This window comes from Lissotriton helveticus, chromosome 8 (genome assembly GCF_964261635.1).
Source record: "Lissotriton helveticus chromosome 8, aLisHel1.1, whole genome shotgun sequence".
In the NCBI taxonomy this organism is placed as follows: Eukaryota; Metazoa; Chordata; class Amphibia; order Caudata; family Salamandridae; genus Lissotriton; species Lissotriton helveticus.
Window position 1 is genome coordinate 459,171,317 of NC_136069.1, and position 19,280 is coordinate 459,190,596.

The window sequence follows — 19,280 nt, forward strand, 5'->3', positions numbered from 1 at the left end:
TATAACATGTTAATTCACTAAAAATAGCAAAAAGATAGTAGCCAATGGAATAACTTGGAACCAGATGGTAATGTCAAATTGTAACACCAAAAATGTTGTTTATCAAATTACATGCCAAATGCCAGAAGACATACATTGGGCAAACTATACAAACTGTAAAAGACAGGGAGCACCATCGTGTCACACTATGAAATGGCAGGACACACTGAAAATGACATAGAGTGGTCAGTCCTATATGTAATACCGATAACCATTAAAGGAGATTGGATCGAGAACTCACTCCTTAGAATGGAAGCCCTTTTAATTAAACACTGCTACACAAGGGTTAAATGAAAATAATGCAATTTGGGCAGTGATTAACAACAAAGGGGCTAAGTATGATGTCGGTCAGAAAGCCTCCAAATGATTGTGGGATTCCCATAGATCAGATCGGAAAATGTGCTTCCGATTCGGTCGGAAACAATTGCTACTGATTACGATGTTGGCTTCCAACAGCCTTTCAGACTCAGTCTGTCTGACACGAAAAGGCTGTCGGAAACTGACTTTGGAGGCCCATATCAGGCCCCCCTTCATCCTGAGTCCTGCAGTTTGGGGTTGAGGGGGCATCTGAGGGACCCTCCCATAAAATCATGCACAGTGTGCAAGGTTTTCTGCAGACACCCATTTTCCCCCATAGGATCCTCTGTTGTCGGTCGGAACAAAGGTTCCCATTGAAGCCAACGGAGTCCTTCCGAACGGTGTTCGGAAGCATCATTATCAGTCGAGCGAAATCGCCAACCGTGAGTCCATCGGAACCGAATCCGACTAGGAGTCAGGCGGTTTAGTTTCTGACCGACTTCGTAATGAGGCCCTAAATGCGAAAAACAATGCATAAGAGGTATAAGATATTAGCCACAGAAATATAAACAATGTGATATTTGATTGATGTGACAAGGAATTTCTGAGATAATATATGGCACATGATTGTAACAAACAGGTTTTTTTCTTCATGCTAATATTGATTCATTTGATTGATTTAAAAATGTAGCTTTAATGGTGCCAAATGTTTTAATATTTTTCGACACAGCTATAAATCAGTGCACATATAGAGAAATATGTTAAATCTTGAATGAGATATAGGTATATATGGCAGGACACACTTAGGAATATGTGCTTGATTTAACAATCATCAGAGCTGTCTATGGCCATGATATCAGTACACCCGATGGCTAGCTAGTGGACCAACATATTCCGTCACCCCGGTTGATAATGCCCTTTAACAAAGAATGCGTACATCTTCATTTTTAGAAGTATGCTATACAAAGTATGTTCGGTGATTCCCTTTAAAGTTACAACATTTGGAGGACAGATGTTAGAAACAATATAACGGTTATACCTATATACTTAATAGAATCCACCATTACAAGAAGGTTGCGATAATAACATCGACTGACTTAGTAGAGACGGGAAGTATGGGATAATTGGGAAACTGTTACTTCCGGTCTTAAAGCCTTTTGAACTCTAAGGTAGAAGTCCCCTGTATGTAGTTTCCCGGAATATGGGTTTGGAACAGATACAATTGTGTCTGACCAACTCGGTGAGTACGATGTAGAAATACTTTTGACATATTAGTGGCACCATATTATAAATGAATCATGCCTCATTTTTTCGATAGGAGTTGGACACATTCTTTTAAAAGGAGGAGTGTCTGTCATACAGAAGATTATATACCCTGGATGGAGGAGCAATTCACTTCGTCACTCTATTGAGGGGTGATTTCATTTAAGGTAGGAATTAATTAATTTAGCTACAGAAGGATTAGGACTACTGTAAGGAAACAATGAGTTAAGAGGCTATGTCTTAAGAAAGCCTTAACAATTTACCTATTATTCTAGATTCTGCAAATGAAGATGTGGCATGCGTGGCCAGGAGTAAGGGACGGAAGTCGGTCTAGACATCAAAAAGGTATTGATTTTATGCTCGTGGAGTCTTCCATTAGTGTCTTGCTTGCGCGGACCTTGGTGACAGGTCGAATGAACACACATTAGAGAGATATAGATAGGCCACCCAGTCCCCCGGAGCACAGCTTGAATACAATACTTTCACATAAAAAGGGAGGTACTGGCATTATTGCATGACTTTTGCACGTACACAATATAGAGAGTCGAAATATTAGTACACACACCTGTGGGATACCATACATTTGTGATATTTGTGATATTTGTGAGGTTATTTATAGAGCGCGACGTTCGCTCCGGAGGGAGCATCTTGGCGCTGAACATGGTAGACATAAATTAAAAATGACTGTCTTAAAATGTTGAACAAAAGTATTTACCGATAGGGTTTCGCGCTGTAATAAGGGTGAGTCACTGTAGAACTTAGAACCTTGCACTGGCAACCTTATTTATGCCCAGGTGTCGAACAGACACTCCTTCTGACAGAGGGTATTTTTTTTTTATTTACTTTATTCGAAACAAGTTTCATAAAAGTACAACACACAATATCCAAAATAAGCTATACACAAAAATTAAAATTTTTCACCAGTAAACAGATTATTAACATAAAAATAATTTCAGACAATGGGCAAAAATTTTGACCTAATGAACCAAGCATTCGCCACATATTTAGCCACCCCACAAATCATATGCATTGAAATGACATTTGTTTGTTAAATACGCATGGCTAATCTATGTTCCCTCACCCCTAAATTCCTACAAACAGGTTTCAACCACCTATCTCTAGGTTTTTTGTAGGCTACACAAGCAAATAGGAAGTGTCCTAATGATTCTTTCGGGCAGGGACAACCTGGACATTTAACCCCTGTACCGCTATATCCCTTCCAACCTTCTTTGAATGTGTTAAGAGGTAAAATGCCGTATCTGAATTCCAGAAACAAAGTTCTATCTCGAGGGACCTGGATAAAGTCCAAAAAGGGCTCCAATTTTCCAAGGGGCTTATGATCAAGGAAGGAGTTGGTTAACTGGCCCCAATTTTGGTTCCTAAGATCTTTTGCAACAACCCAATCCCAATATAATTTCTTTACAATTGTTTTTGGGGGTGGCATTTGAGAGATCCAACTCTCCTCCAAACCTATGGCTTTCACGAGCCTCTTTAGATTATTCAACCATTTGATTTTGTTGGCTACATTCAAACCAATCAACTCATCCAAAACCATGGCATAGTTAGAGAGTTCTGGGGTCCTTCTAAGACGAACCCAAAATAACAAGGGGCGAATTTGCACCAGATCTACTATTGATTTTTTGCCCAGGTCTAAAAATAAGGGTTTCAAGGGGGACGATAAAGGTAGCGAAACCATATTTCTAATAAACTTATTTTCCGCCACTTTTAAAGCTTTTGTATTTTCCGCACCCCAAAGTTCTGAACCATAAACTGCCGCCGCCAGTGCTTTCCCTTCGTACACTGCCAGGGTAGGGGCTATGGGTCTGCTAATAGAACGTCGCTGGTTTTTGAGAATCACTCCTGCCACCCTTTTAAGGTTTAAAACCATTTTAGTAATATGGGCAGACCAACTCAAATTATTACAAAGTCTTACTCCTAGGTAATCAAATTCTTGAACCACCTCCAGCGCGGTGCCATTCAACAAGAGGTTAACCTTCCTATGTTGCTTTTTCGATGTTAACACCATCAACTTTGTTTTAGAAGTGTTTATTATCAACCCTCTTTCTTTACAAAAACTGCAAAACCGATCAAGCAGTTTCTGCAGACCCATAGGGGATTTAGACATGAGAAGAGTGTCATCGGCAAACAGGAGAGTAGGTGTTTTCTCACCGGCAAGGGTGGGGGCATCAGCCTGGTCCTCCCTCAAATGGTCTACCACCCCATTAATAAAGAGGGAGAACAAGGTTGGAGCCATCACACACCCCTGTCTCACTCCCCTGTTTACCGGAATCCTCTCAGTCAGTTGACCCTGAGATCCCCAGCGGATTCTGGCATAATTTCCATCATGAAGTTTAACAATAAATTGTAGAAGGTAACTAGGAAAACCCATATCAGATAAGACCGACCAAAGCTTAGACCGTGGGATGACGTCAAATGCTGTCTTCAAGTCTATAAAAGCCAAGTATAGACTACCCTTCATGATTAGCACTGACTTCCAACAGACTGCACAAAATCTGAAGACCTGATCTATTGCACCTATATTACTTCTAAACCCGGCCTGAAAATGGGACAAGATGTTATTATCCATAAGCCAAGATTCTGTGCGATTTATGATCACCCTTCCTACCACCTTCTGAATGGTGTCTATCAGACTTATTGGTCTGTAATTAGAGGGGTCATCCCTTTCGCCCTTTTTAAAAATAGTTATCACCTCAGCGCCTTTCCAGGAGTCTGGAACAGGGTGACCAGCCTGGATCAAGTTCATCAGACACGAAATATACTTAGCCCATACATTTGGGTCATATTTTAACATATCCCCTGGAAGGCCATCTTGGCCTGGGGCCTTCCCGGGCAGTAGTTTAGAGATAGCATCTAATACTTCTCTCTGAGAAAATGGATCTATATTATGGATCAAAGTTTCACAGAGCATGTTTCCAGGGGTATTAGCTGATTGTGGTAGCGAGCTGTCCAAATTATCCTCGCAGTACAACTTTAAAAAATGGGAATACCATTCCTGCTCCGTAATATGATTTAAAATCATTCCTGCTCCCTTGCTATCTAAAATGTTAATTAATTTCCAAAAAGTAACAACATTTTTCCCACGTGCTGCTTCCTTAAGCTGTTGCCAGTGCTCTTCCTCCCAGGCTCGTTTTGCGGATTTTATACTTCTTGTATAATCTTTCCTGGCAGCCCGAACGGCCACAGAGTCCTTACTTTGTATTGCTTTGGTTATTGCTTTCCTCTTGATTCTACAATTACTCGTGTACCATGGGTTACTTGTGGTTTTAAAACCATTAAAACCTGATTTTGCCGGTTGCTTCTTACAAAAATGGGCTCCTATTTTACTTATTAAGTTACTATAGGATACCAACAAACTGGGACCGACTACCTTAACTTCAGAGTGGGGCAAAGCTGTCAAACTACTAATTTCTTTGGATACTAAATCCGTAATATTTTGAAGCTTCCCCTCATCACATTTGACTACATTCCATTTTAGCTTCCTATTATTATTTACAGGGAAGATTTCTTTAGTTAGCATCTCAGTTACCCGACTAGGTTCACGGCCACGTACCCACCTAAGCTGCATACATAAGGGGTTGTGGTCACTATAGGAGGACTCCCTAACCACCATGTCTATTACGTCGGGCCATGAGTGTGCATCTAAAAGGATGTAGTCAATGCGAGAGGGGCACCCCACCCTATTAAAGGTCATAGCACCTGCGCGATCTGATTTTGTACGGCCATTTAAGGCCCAAAGGTTATGATCTAGCACCAGGGCGTTCAGCTGAATAACTCTTGATGACCATTTCTTAATTGGGTTAAGATTTAGCAGGGGTATGCCTTGTCTACCTTCCACAACGTTCGGACCCAGTACCTCTTCCACATCTAGGGGTTCGAATGTACAGTTGAAATCCCCCCCGACCAGTATTTTAGAACTGGTCGGGAGTTTTGACAACTCCACATCCAATAATTCCAGTATTGGTGAAAGAAGCCCTCCCTGAAGACCTCTAGCATAAATACAAAAAATTTCGTATGTATAGCCCCCTATACTATTCTTTAAAGTGATGTGCAAGATGTCGTTAGAAATGAGTTTGTTAAAAATAACACGGCAGTTCAGAGATGTTTTCACCCAAATCTGTAACCCACCAGAGGGGCGGCCTCTTCCCGGTGAGACAGCAGGAACATAGAATGTAGAGTAACCATTCATATATTCAGGGGATAGGCACCACGTTTCTTGAAACATACAGATATCAAAAGTGTTAATAAAATTGTTCCAATCGGGATTTACTAAGTTTTTCTTTAGACCTGCAATGTTCCATGATAAAATATTGATAAGGGGACCCGGGGACTTGTGTTCCAATTGACCTGTGGGTACTATATCCTGCAAACAGCTGCCAACTACAGCTGGAGGTTCAATAATATCTGTACCAGCACAGGTGGAGCCTACAATAACCACTCTGTCTACAGGTGTATTAACTTCATCTCCAGGTAAAACCTGCTCCACCCTACTACAAAATTGGTCAATGGGCTGCTTGGTAAGTCAATCGACTTCCTCCAGACCATTGAAACGATTATAACATTGGATAGGATGGTCCAACTGTGGGCCCAGCCATCCCTCCTTAAGCCTGTTACCACCATGGTAGGTTCTACCTCTACCTCTACGCACTTCTTGCCAATCTCCTTTTCCAGCGTCTCCCCAGTTGTAGGAGCGATGATTTCCCGGGGTTTCAAATCTCCTCCAACCTTGTTCATGCGGGGAGATCCTTAGCCAGCTCCATCTATTATCATGATTCCCCGCGGGCATATAAAAGTATGACAAAGGTTTAACTAGAATCTCGGAGTCATTAATGCGGCTAGGCCCAGAGCAAATAAACTCTACAATACAAGGGTCTTCAAATGTAATCACCACACAGTCTCCTTTAAGATGTTTCTTTTTCTCTCCCACCCAAGGTGTTCTCTCTACCATAAGAATATTCTTGTTCATATTGGGTGGGGATGGGAGGTTTCTGTCCAACCAATGACAAACTTTATTTTTAAGACCCCAGAATGTTTCGGGGATATCTGTAGTGAGCTCAGGGACACCTGTTAATACTACCACAAATGGGCAGGCGTCAGATGGTAAGTTAATATTCCGCCGTACCCGTGGTGTCTTCACAGCGGGTTGGCGCTGGACAATGCTAGGCGCAGTAGCACTGGCTGTTCCTGTGTGTTTCTTAACATCTACAATGACTTGATTGGTGGTCGCTTTACCAACCTTCTGCACCATAGTAACGGTTGGGCAAGGCTTAGTTTGCTGGGTGGGTGCTGTTGTGGGGATCTTAACTAATGGGTGTGGGCTTCCCATTATACTAGGGGTATTCTTCTCAATTTCTTGATTTACTTTAACCCCCTTGCAATTTAGGTCATTTGATATAATTCCCAATTGGTTTTCTATGCCCTGGAGTCTAACTTCCAGGGGCAAAAGCAAGGACCTAATAAGGGTTGCTAGGGTGTCAAAGAAGGGCGCATCCACATCTTCTTCACTCTCTACAGACTCATCAGGACTACCATTATCAAGAATGCTAGCCAGACTTGTATCGGATACAGTTACATCTGGTAACTCTAAGGGCAGGGGGTGTGATGCTCGAGGTTGCCTAATAGAGATTACTGGGGCATCCACACTTAATTCTCCCTCCTGTGAACCATTTCCCCCACCAACCGCGTTCCCCATACTAGATAAAATATTTTGACTAGCTAAGACATCACCAAGCCCTTCTGTGGCAGATGGTATTGGAGAGGGTGTTTCCCCCACAATAGTGGGCCCCTCTAACTCCAGGGGGACTGTATGTATAATAGCTGAGGTAGCCATAGGTGTTATAAGGGTTACAGAGTCAAGTGGGGCTACTGGTAATGAAGATACCGTTGACAATGCAGGGGTCACAAGAGTAGTTGGTAAATGGGACGTATCCGATAAACGCGATTGTTTATTCGGAGTACAGGCTAGGGCTATATTACCCAATGATGACCTTTTGGCCTGGAGCAAATCTTGAGAAACCCTCCGTTCCATCAATATAATACCCTCATCAATTAGGGTGTTTGTACGAAAAATAAAACTATCCAAAGTACTAGTAAGTTTTTTGGTTTTTGTGTTTTTTATCCCCGCCACCGCCTGGCTTCTCGTTTTCCGTGTTGACATTATATAACACCAGCAAATAACCAACACGGGGTACTATAGTTGATAGTAAAAGGGCGTAACTAAGTTGACAAACCCTATTAATAATATATTACAAAGATAAAACTAATCAACTCAATAGTACCAATAGCCAAACAATATAATCCTATACAAAAAGAGATCACAATAATAACAACTACAATTTTAGAAAACTTGCGAGGGGGTATGGCCAGTCCAGTCCTCTCGGTCCTCGGAGGGCCTCAGAGGGCCCGCCCTTTGCCCGGGCTTAGCCCCGGGCTATGTCCCGCGCGCGTCCCGCGTGCGCGCTCACCTCTATGCTTAAATAGGAGGGTTGGGGGCGGGAAGAGACACCAGGTGCGCTGGGTTGTAGAAGCGCTGAGCAACCTGGGTCTCGCAGTCCCGGCCCCGGCAGCGTCCGCTAAAGTCCTGGGTCCTAGCTGATCAGGAGCAGGGTGCAGGGCAGCAGTTTAAAAGCGTCCGTGTAAAAAGCAAAGTTCCACAGGTTCCACAGGATAATCCCCAAGGCTGCGAGCGGCTCCCGCGAAGCGGGGGCCGCGAGCCTTATGTAGCCGGTGAGTAAGCACAGAAGGGCGGAGGGCTGGGGGCGGTAAGAGACACCAGGTGCGCTGGGTTGTAGAAGCGCTGAGCAACCTGGGTCTCGCAGTCCCGGCCCCGGCAGCGTCCGCTAAAGTCCTGGGTCCTAGCTGATCAGGAGCAGGGTGCAGGGCAGCAGTTTAAAAGCGTCCGTGTAAAAAGCAAAGTTCCACAGGTTCCACAGGATAATCCCCAAGGCTGCGAGCGGCACCCGCGAAGCGGGGGCCGCGAGCCTTATGTAGCCGGTGAGTAAGCACAGAAGGGCGGAGGGCTGGGGGCGGGAAGAGACACCAGGTGCGCTGGGTTGTAGAAGCGCTGAGCAACCTGGGTCTCGCAGTCCCGGCCCCGGCAGCGTCCGCTAAAGTCCTGGGTCCTAGCTGATCAGGAGCAGGGTGCAGGGCAGCAGTTTAAAAGCGTCCGTGTAAAAAGCAAAGTTCCACAGGTTCCACAGGATAATCCCCAAGGCTGCGAGGGTATTTTTTAATTTTAAAGGGCCACTCGCCTTATAAAGTCCTGAAGGAGCCACAAATTTTAAAAAGTCCAAAACACGTCGACTTCCTGTCCACACACAATGATTCCACAAGGGATGAAAAAGTTTTATGTGGCAAACATCGACCTAAGATAAACAACTAGTTGATCCTTTGGGATATTTAAGGTGGTTGTAACTATAAACACATGTGGACTACCTAAAACACAGATCCAACATAACAAATAATATTATGGGATGTCAATGAGTTTGGAAAAGATGCATATGAGGAAAGAGTGTAAAGGGGGCATGGCTTGGCGCCGATGGCGGAGGTTGCCTGAAAGCCGAGCTCCGTGATCGAGCCGGCAGTTATCCTGATTAAAGCTGCACGCTGATCCCTATCTCCTCTTGAAAGGTGGGGGAAGGGGTTCTCCCGCATCGGAACAGCGAGGCGCTGCTTGAGCGGCCCTGGGGACCCGTGGAAGTTCGCCGAAGCGACGACCGGGGGGCCACCGAAGCCGGACCTAAAATGGCACCTGCGGAAGAGATCTGAACTCCCGGGCGGCCGGGACCGTTGAGCGGTCTGCGGACCCCTGCACTTCTCGATTGCACCACCGGGGCTTCTTGGTGTCACCCGGTGCACGGCGGAGCATAGAGGACACTGCGCTGGTGATTTGTGACGCAGGAGGCGATCGGCGCTTCTTCATCGCCGGCTGTGCCTGCAGAGGCGGGGCGGCCGGATCATCCCCCCGAGGCCCGGCGGGGACAACAGAGTTTGGAGACAGCGAGAGCACCAAGAGGCGTCGGCCCTGGGGCTGCTGTGCCCCGTTTGGCGGCCGGAGGGGGAATTGTGACCTGCCTCCCTTGTGCTGTTGCCTGCCCCGGAACGCACACCACGCCGTGGGAATCCACCGTGGGGAGACGGATTCTGCTCTCCGGCCCATCTGCAATTGGGAGAGACAGCTGAAAACAGGAGCGCCGCAGAGTGCCGTGCTGGACCGCACTGGCCCCCCCTAGTGAGCTTGCACTGCCCGCGAAAGTGGATTATGAGGAGGTGAGAGTGGGCGGGGGCTCTGGAGAGATCATCCCCATGTGGGGAGGCGGAGAGGGGCCGATCGGCGGCCTCAGTGCCATGGGTGGAAGTGAGCTGTGGCGGCAGACCTAAAAATCCACTGCTGCCTGGCCGTGGCTGGCTTCGTTGGGTGAGCCGGTCGGGCCCCCCCCTTTCTATTGACTGGGCTTTGGACACCGGGAGGTGCCCCTCCCCTGAAATTGCACGGCTGCTGCTGCGCTGCCCCTGGAGCTGCCGTTAAGCGGACGTTGGCTCCCTGAGGAGATTCCGGTTGCTTTCTCTTGCGGCCAGCGGGGGCTGTCGTATGCGTGGTTTTGGCGGCCACCGATTGCTGTTGCCCTGGATTGAGGTGCCTGTTGGGACCTGTGGACTACTGGCAGACTGGCCCGATCTGGCTGTTCAGGGGAGATTGAGAAGCACACGCCCAAGTGAGATTCCTCCCGGTGGCCGGGGGTCTGTTGGTTGGGACGGGCCTTGGCGGGCTTCAGCTGTCGCTGGGCGGCTCGCCCTCTGCTTGTGATCGGCGACGTTGGACGCCGATACTGCCATGGGGAAACCGAAGGGACCCAAGGGCGCCATGCAATCCACGTCAGACACGGAGATGCCGGACAAGGGAGACCTGCTGGACCCGGAGACGACACGAGATCCACACCTGCAACACCAGCTGGACAAGATCTTGACAGTGATAACGGATACGCGTGCAGCCCTCCAACAGGACATAGCGCAGGTGGCAATGGGGCTCGGGTTGCTCAGAGCGGATCACGGTAAACTCTCTGATAAGGTCAAGGAGGTGGAGGCCACGGTTCGCCCCCTGGAGCCAGCGCAAAAGGCCCTCTCGACCACAATGACTGAGGTGCTGGACAGCTTAGACGCGCTGGAGAAGAGGGCGGAGGATGCTGAAGGGCGTAATCGCTGGAACAATATCCGAATTGTAGGCCTGACGGAAAAAATTGAAGGAGGGGATATGGTTTGCTTTCTTGAAGAATGGCTCAAGACAGTGGTGGCACCGGAAGGGTTGTCCTCCTTAAAAAACACTGGAACGGGCGCATAGGGTTCCATCCCGTCCGCTGCAGCAGGGCCGCCCTCTGCGCCCAGTAGTAGCGCGATTGCTGCACTACAAGGACAGGAACAAACTACTCCAGAATGCCCGTCTGAATGGCCCCTTCTAGCTGGAAAACAGTAATGTCAACATATTCCCGGATTACACATATGACACGCAGCGCAAACGAACCTCCTTCCTGGCAATAAAGCGGGAACTGAGAAATGAGGGCATTCAATACTCCTTATTATTCCCGGCCAAACTGCGAATAATAGTTGATGGCACCACCAGATTTTTTGATACTCCAGATGAGGCATGCAACTGGTTGGAAATGTACAGAGCTGGCAAAGACAGCTCTGACCTGCACCTTGCAACAGCACCTGAGGAACACCTACGACGGAAGTCCAAGCGGATACGCAATAGGCGCAGAGGACTGGGGCGCCCTTCGCTTCTGGAAACGGCGGCGGAACGACAGGGTGTCCTAGAAGTGGTGTCCAGCATTTCAGGATCGCAGGATGCTCCCATGACGGAAGGCACAGAGTCCGGCAGGGGCGATGACTGCTCTGAAACCGAGTTTTCGGAAACTGACAGTGTGCCGCTGCTCACGGTCTCCCCGGAGACAGCTGAAGGCATACTGGATGAACAGTGAGATCCCCTGGTGAGCTGTTGTGGCAGCAGAACGAACTATGGTGACCTGATTGCTGAGCGCTGCTGAGAGGGAGGTTGGTGGCTGATTTGTGGGATGGTAGAGAGGGAAGTATGGCGATGTATGGACTTTTGTAGAGCTCGGTCGCTCACAGGTAGCTCGAGCAGAGGGTGGCTACCCGTTGGTCCTCGTCCCCCCCCCCCCTATTGCCCTTACGGCACACCTACGGTGACTACCGTTAGGTTTATTTGACTGTTCCTATTGGGAGTATTTGGATGGGAACTAGATTGCGATCTTTGGGTCCTGTTTTGGGGGGGGTATTGGGGGATGTAATATTGTTGGGGGGTGGGCACGCCATCGGTGTTGGGGACTCTTTGCATTTGAAATACGTGGATGAGGAGAGGAGAGGAGGGCGTGGAACTGTGAGGGACAATGGGTGAAATGTCTAACTTGAAATGCATTACCTGGAATGTTCGTGGTCTACATACCATGTTGAGACGACACAAAGTACATGCCTATTTAACACGTAGAGGGGTCCAGATAGCGTTACTGCAGGAAACACATCTGACAAAGGCAGAGAGGTTAGCACTACAGTGCAGATGGCGGGTCAGGTATTCAACACTACATACTCAGCTTATGCTAGGGGCGCGCTGATTTGGATCAGGGCTGGAGTCCCATTTCACGTTACCAAACAGGTGGTAGATCCGGAGGGGCGGTTTGTGGCTGTCACAGGAAAACTGGGGGGCAAGGACGTTGCCATCTGCAGCGTGTACGCGCCCAACGTGGACCAGCTGGCCTTTCTTGCGATGCTGTCAGGCTCCGTGGCCCACTTTTTGGTAGGACACCTGCTGTTAGGAGGCGACTTCAACTCGGTGTTGGATGTTGACCTCGATAGGTCACACCTCCCGTTAGCAGACTCCCCAACACATCGCATAGCTAGAGGCAGACTGGAGTGGCAATCGAGGTGGGGTCTAACTGACATTTGGCGCGCCCAACACCCACACGCCCGGGATTATTCTTTCTTTTCGGGAATGCATGAGCTACATGTGAGGTTGAATGCTTTGTTGTGCTCCTCGACGCTGATACCGGCGATAATGAGCACCGAATACTTCACTAGGACGATCTCTGATCACAATCCCTTACTGATCAATATACAGTGGTTTCCGGGTGTCTCCTGTGTTCCCACCTGGAGGCTGCGCCCCGAGATGCTAGAAGACCCGCCTTTCCAAAAAGATTTAGAGGAGAGGATAACACAATACTTTGCAGAGAATGATGGCACGACTGGGGAGAGAGCGACGGAATGGGATGCATTCAAGTAAGGGGGTTTTGTATAGCTCAGAAAGTGGGAGTTCGTAGGATGCTATTAGACGACCTTGATAAGGCGGACAAAAAACTCCGAGAATTAGAGCTATTACAGCCTGGACACCCTGAGCTACAGCAACGATGTGCAGCAGCGAAGGAAGCGGTAGCGGTTGAGATAGAAAGGTTGCGCAGCTTCGACCACAAGACATACATAACCAGATCCCATATGGAGGGAGACAAATCAGGAGCCTTGCTGGCCTGGCTTGCCAACCCCACGCGACGTGGCTCTCCTATCGTGTCCATGCGCACGGCTGATGGGACGGAGGTGTATACCCAACCCGAAATCCTGCGCAGTTTCTCGAGCTATTATGAGGCATTGTATAGGAGTTAACTAGAGGCTGGTTCTCCCACCATCGGTGAATTTTTGGAGGATCTGCCCTTTCCGATGTTAGACCCAGAGCAGGAGAAGGAACTGGGTAAAGATATTGAATTGGGGGAAATCCACCGCGCCATAAAACAGATGGCACGTAATAAGACTCCAGGGTTAGACGGTTTGCCTATTGAGTTTTATGCCACGTACGCCGACCTGTTAGCTCCACGGCTACTGGCAGTCTACAGAGAAGCGAAGGAACTGGGTCGACTACCGCATACTATGCACGAAGCGTTAGTGATCCCTTTACTTAAGCCCGATAAAGAGAGCAATGATAGGGCGTCCTACAGACCGCTGTCGATGCTCACGATGGATTACAAAATCCTGAGTAGCATTTTGGCATCCCGACTGTTAGAGCACATGACCACGCTGGTTCATGAGGACTAAGCGGGTTTTATACCTAAACGCAATATCACCATGAACATACGCCGCCTGATGCGTGTACGGGAAGAAGATCATGCGGAAGCCCCTCACCCCATGATATTGTCGGTTGACCTGGAAAAGGCATTCGACAGCCTCGAGTGGGAATACCTTTATAAGGTCCTCGGGTGCTACGGAGTGGGTGACGGATACCTGCGATGGACCTCCGTACTCTATGCTTCGGCAAAGGCCAGAGTGAAATCGGGTATGCGGATATCCCCGCAATACTCGGTAGAAAGAGGCACGAGGCAGGGGTGTTCCTTGTCTCCGTTACTCTTTGCACTGGCAGAGAAACCCCTCGCGATGTCGATCCGAGCGGGGGCCCACTACAGGGGTCTGCGGAGTTTAACGGGGCAGCAGCGCATTTCCCTCTACGCTGACGACCTGTTGCTCTTCCTGGAAGATGCCGACGGGGCTCTGAGGGGAGCCGACAACCTATTGACCACCTTCGGTGCAATCTCTGGCCTTAGAGAAAACTGGCCTAAGACATGCCTATTCCCGATACGCAAGGGGGAAACCCAGCCCATCACAACAAGGGCAGTCCGATGGGAACCCAGCTGTCTGAAATACTTGGGGGTCTATATCTACCGCGCCCCTGCTGATGTGCTGGAGGGCAACATCTCTCGTTGTATCAGGGCATTGAGGGGTAGCATGTCGTTTTGGGCGACCCTCCCGCTATCGGTGGCGGGCCGAGTAGCACTGCTGAAAATGGTGACACTCCCACGCCTACTGTATTATTTTAGAACGCTCCCCATTTGGATCCCTTCTGCTGTCTTCCACCTCTTGAAATCATTAGTAGTATCCTTTTTCTGGGGAACGGGCAGACGTAGAGTGGCACTCGCAACACTAATGAGACCCAAATCAGAAGGAGGGTTAGCTGTTCCCGATTTTGAAGGGTATTACTTAGCGGCTCAATTACAGATCTACACCCAGGAGACAGCACGCGAGTTCCGAGGGCCGGAGAATAGGCGGGGCCTGGGCATACCCAGGCATATACTCTCCTATATAGTTATGCAGCAGAGACTAGCCCTTAGTGATCTCACACAAGAAGAACGCACGCTTAGGCTATGCTGGAACCGGACACAGCGTAAGGCGGGGGTGAGACACCCATATGCCCCGGAAATTCCGTTGGGGATGCTGACGGCGTTGCCTCATGGCGGGGACTGGTCGCGTTTACAGAACTGGTAGGACGCGGGGATACAGGTCTTGGGGGATCTGTATGAAGACGGGGTTTTGCTGCCCTTTCCGGCGCCCTTGGACCGCTATGACCTGCCTAGAGGCGACTTCCTGTTACACACGGCGCTCACGCGGGTAATACAGCTACATTGGAAGGAGGGGATGACTGAGCCAACAACGACAAGGGCCTGCCAGTATACCATGATGGCAGCTGGTACGGTTAAGGCAGTTACGTGCCTGTATAACAGAATGCTTAATGAGGGGTTGCCGCCGCTAGAGACGCTTAAGAGTAAATGGGAAACTGATATAGGGAAGGAAATTCCCGAGACAGTTTGGGCGCAGTTGCAACGTTGGGCCTGGAAGAACACACGTAATGCGCAATTTCAATTGGTTCATTTTTATATCCTCCACAGGGCATACTTGACCCCGGGGAGGATCAAGAAATATTTTGCAGTTGATACTGCGGCTTGCCCCAGATGTGGGATGGCGGGAGTGGAGATTGCCCACATGCCTTGGTCTTGCCCTAGTTTGAGCCTCTATTGGCAAAAGGTGGGAGATACACTTAACACGGTGTCAGAGCGCGATCTACAGTTTGACATGGCTGTTGGGGTCCTCCATTGGTTCCCGCACACCCCTAAAACCAAGATTACGAGCAAGTTAATAGATATGGGACTCATACTGGCGAAGCGCGAAATTACACGACACTGGAAGGCACAATTGGGCCCAACGGATACTAAGTAGCGCACTGAGTTTCTTAAATGGGCGGGTGGGGAGAGTGCATTGAGATTTCAATTAGCGCGGTGACAGCAGAACGACAAGGCTTTGGGGGCAGCGCAAGCATGGGAGGCCCTGGCACAAACACTACGCGACTATGATACACGGCTAGTCCATGAAGACTAACACCATAATTGGACTGTACACCCATGCCACGACAGGTACATTGCATGTCTTACTAATTGACAATCCTAAGCTTCATACCCACAGCGACTGTCCTGGTACAAGGCACCGATGGCGGGGGGTTGGGTGGGGGGGGGGGGTTGTTGTGTTTTACCCTTGGAATCCCTTGAACATTACGAACATTTAGTTAGGGTCGCCCTTATGGGTCCGAACCCGGTGGGTCGAGCTTAATATGGGGACTACTATCTGGAACACCATTGGACGGACCCACTTGTATGTGATTGTGGGGGAGGTGGGACTGTTACAATTGATGTATGCCTTGTCTTAAACTAATAAAAATTTGTTATAAAAAAAAAATTAGGAAAGAGTGTAAAAAACGTTTTAGATTTGTATAAAAAGAAATTATGAGATACCCTATATGAATATGTAATGATGAAAATAAAAATATGAGTCACAACTGTCGAGCGCATTTTCTTTGTAGAGAATCTAATGAGTAGGATATGTAAAGTGATCGCCATTTCCTATTCGTAAGTAATATACTATTGAGGATAAATTAATAGAGAATTTGTCCCTTGGTGGCCATCTTTTATGTGATTGCTATATACATTAGCCAAGGCCATAGCGAGTGATTTGGCAAACCCACCCTTTCTTCTTATCATCCGTACCAGTAGGCAGGATATTTTAAGAGTGTTTGGTATAGAAAAGCACAAACTTAAAATTTAAATTGTGCCACAGTGCCTGGGGTTGGCTTTACTAATAAGAACAAATGTCTTCCCATACGAACCCTCTATGGCAACATTAGTATATTGAAAGACTAGGGGAAAAATAACGTTCTAACCCATACCATGCGGTCTACGTGCATTTGAGCTCTTTGATGACAGCTCGTAGGTCTCTGTGCTATACCAGGATGGCAACTTATGAACAGCAAGTAACAAAAGGATCTCTCTGACCGATGCAATAACCCACTGAGCTACCCAAATAAAATACAGTTCTGTGATCTGCAGGGTACCCGTTCTTTTCCGCAGGCATATTAACTCTCTGTGCTACTTTAAGGTGCGCGAAAGCTGGCACTAGACAAAAGTCCGATCTTTCCAGCATGTACATTAATATCACATTAATATCAGAAAATGATAAGTTTGTTGGCTCAAACTTTAAGTGTGACAGGATCATTTGACATTCAATAGTAATGTATGTGGTTCTGTCATTTTTATGAGGGCTATTTTGTATTCTACAGCTTTGAGGATAGTACAAATAAACTCCAGGAAGCAAATTGTATTGGCGTTTGAGAGGTCACATTTTATGAAATGTTTTCTGAAGCAAGAGAGGCCAAACCTTGATGTCACCCTTACACGCCATCCATCAAGCCAGAATATGTTAATGTTTTTGCCCAATTATGTAATTGCAATCGGACTGTATTTTGTGGCTTTAATGCACAGCTAAAACGATACTTCCAAGAAAGCTTTTCTTCGAGCTTCCATTTGCGGATTATTAAAATGGAATTCAAAAAGAAGGAGGTGGGTGTCACGCAACCACTCTGATGGGAGTAGGGACAATATATGGGACCCAACTGACCTTTAATGCACTTCCGACAGGGAGCTGCCTTTGCGTGCCACTGCTAATCTCATCACGGAGAGGGATACAGCTTTTCTTTGTCTCACAGATGGCTCCAATTAAGCAGGTGTTCCGTGATTTTTGTAAGGGCACAGCAGTTGTGGCGCACCGCCACTAAGGTATCGTCATCCACAATGCCATTTGTGTCCATCTTTTATTTCCTCAAGGTTCAACGTTGTAGAAATAAAAGAGGGCCAACGGTGCTCACAGTGCAGAGTTTTTGGTGTCCTCTGCCCTCATCAGCCGGTGCAATGGCACAGGTGGCACCACCCTAAAGCCGGCCCTGACTAGGGGAGTGCGATATGGATGGAGATTCGATTTTTAAATAGCGAATGGGAAATTAATTAAATTCGTTCATTAGCTTACAAGGACTTGTAATATGTGAAATGTGTATCATACTGTGAACATTTAATATACAGCAGCAATTGAAATGAGGGGATCTAGTAGCTATCGTTAAGCCTGATCTGGGCTGGCTTCAGATAAATGTGCTGATTTTGTCCTGATGTAAATTGTTACACTGGGACACGTTCAGCTGAACCCACACTATACCTATTTATATTTCAGAGCCGCAACCTGCAAGAAGTCTGCTACTTCTCTTTCTGTTGGGCCAGATACAAATGCCACACTTAAAGGGCCATCAGCACTCCTTTAAAGTCTCATCCTGACTGGGGGCTAACCGGAGCTTAACACCTTGATGCTAATGCCATTGAGGAAACAAAGACATACAGCTGGTCACTTCACAAGTGCTTGAGCTTATGATTATGACTGGGAGGCAGAGTTTCGAGTTTTGCAAGCTCTGGCTGTAAGAAATATGCAGGAACTCAAAGTAGGTCAGATATATCTGTCTATATGAGTAACTACACTGGGAAATGTAAAGTATTTCATGAGTATAACGGCAACAGCTGCATCCATCTCACCCCTCAATGCAAACCAATGCCACCAGGTTTGTGCCCATCTCTCTGACGTTTAATACCTTGATCTCACGCCTGACATAGTAAGTGAGACATTTTTTAATAGCTCGCTCAGGGCGGAAAATGTACATTTTCTTTGTTCGTTTGTAGGTCTTTTGTATACTACCCCATGACTTCAGATCCTGCACCTGTTTAGCGCCATTGTTTCAAATTAGAAGGCAGTGAGCACATAATCTCCATTGGAGCCCCTTGTATGAAAACATATAAATGTGTTTCTTCTCTCGGCATTATTAACTTTATGCTCATTGAGGTGCACAGGGATCCACTTGTCGGCGACTCAAACATTATTTTTTTTTCTTATGTTAATAAACAATTGCATACTTGGAACTAGTATGTCCACAGATTTTATTAACAACACTAATAATATAATTTATATAGGACTTACTAACACATGTTTATTACCACACAAGGGAAACATTTTGTAGCAACCTTAGAATAACAAGATTGAGGGGAAAAACAGTACGTTTCTATAATTATACTTTACAGTTTGCAGTCGGCTCCATGATTCAGGTTAATAATTCACTGAGCTATGTTATAAGAAATATAAATTTTATGACAAGACCGGAGGCTCCTATTATGCTTTCTAATCTTGCATTTAATTGCATAGCAGCCAAGATAAGCAATAAAAACTACAGTTCCCAGAGGGCCAGAAAGAGCTGGGCCATGGGAATGAGAAAAAACGCGAGAGTACAGTATCCAATCATAGTAGACCTAACAGATAAAGACACTAACTGACTGCGCAGCTTCCTCTTTTTTTGCTGCTCGCAGTCAGATAAGTGCCTTTATCATTGCTCTCAGCTATTACGTTACTGTTATTGTTTATATATTTTCGTATTATTATTGTAGCCGTTTTCTTTAACGTTATTTGATACCAGCGCGACCTCG

The 19,280-nt window shown here is 47.1% G+C and overlaps 1 long non-coding RNA gene across 1 annotated transcript in view; it reads right to left on the reverse strand.

Moving 5' to 3' along the window:
- Positions 1–17,515, reverse strand: part of LOC144771684 (uncharacterized) — a 638,338-nt gene extending 620,823 nt beyond the window's left edge. Inside the window, exon 1 of the long non-coding RNA XR_013599426.1 lies at positions 17,386–17,515. This is a non-coding gene — a long non-coding RNA (uncharacterized LOC144771684). The remainder of the gene's footprint in view (positions 1–17,385) is intronic.
- Positions 17,516–19,280: the final 1,765 nt, after the last annotated feature.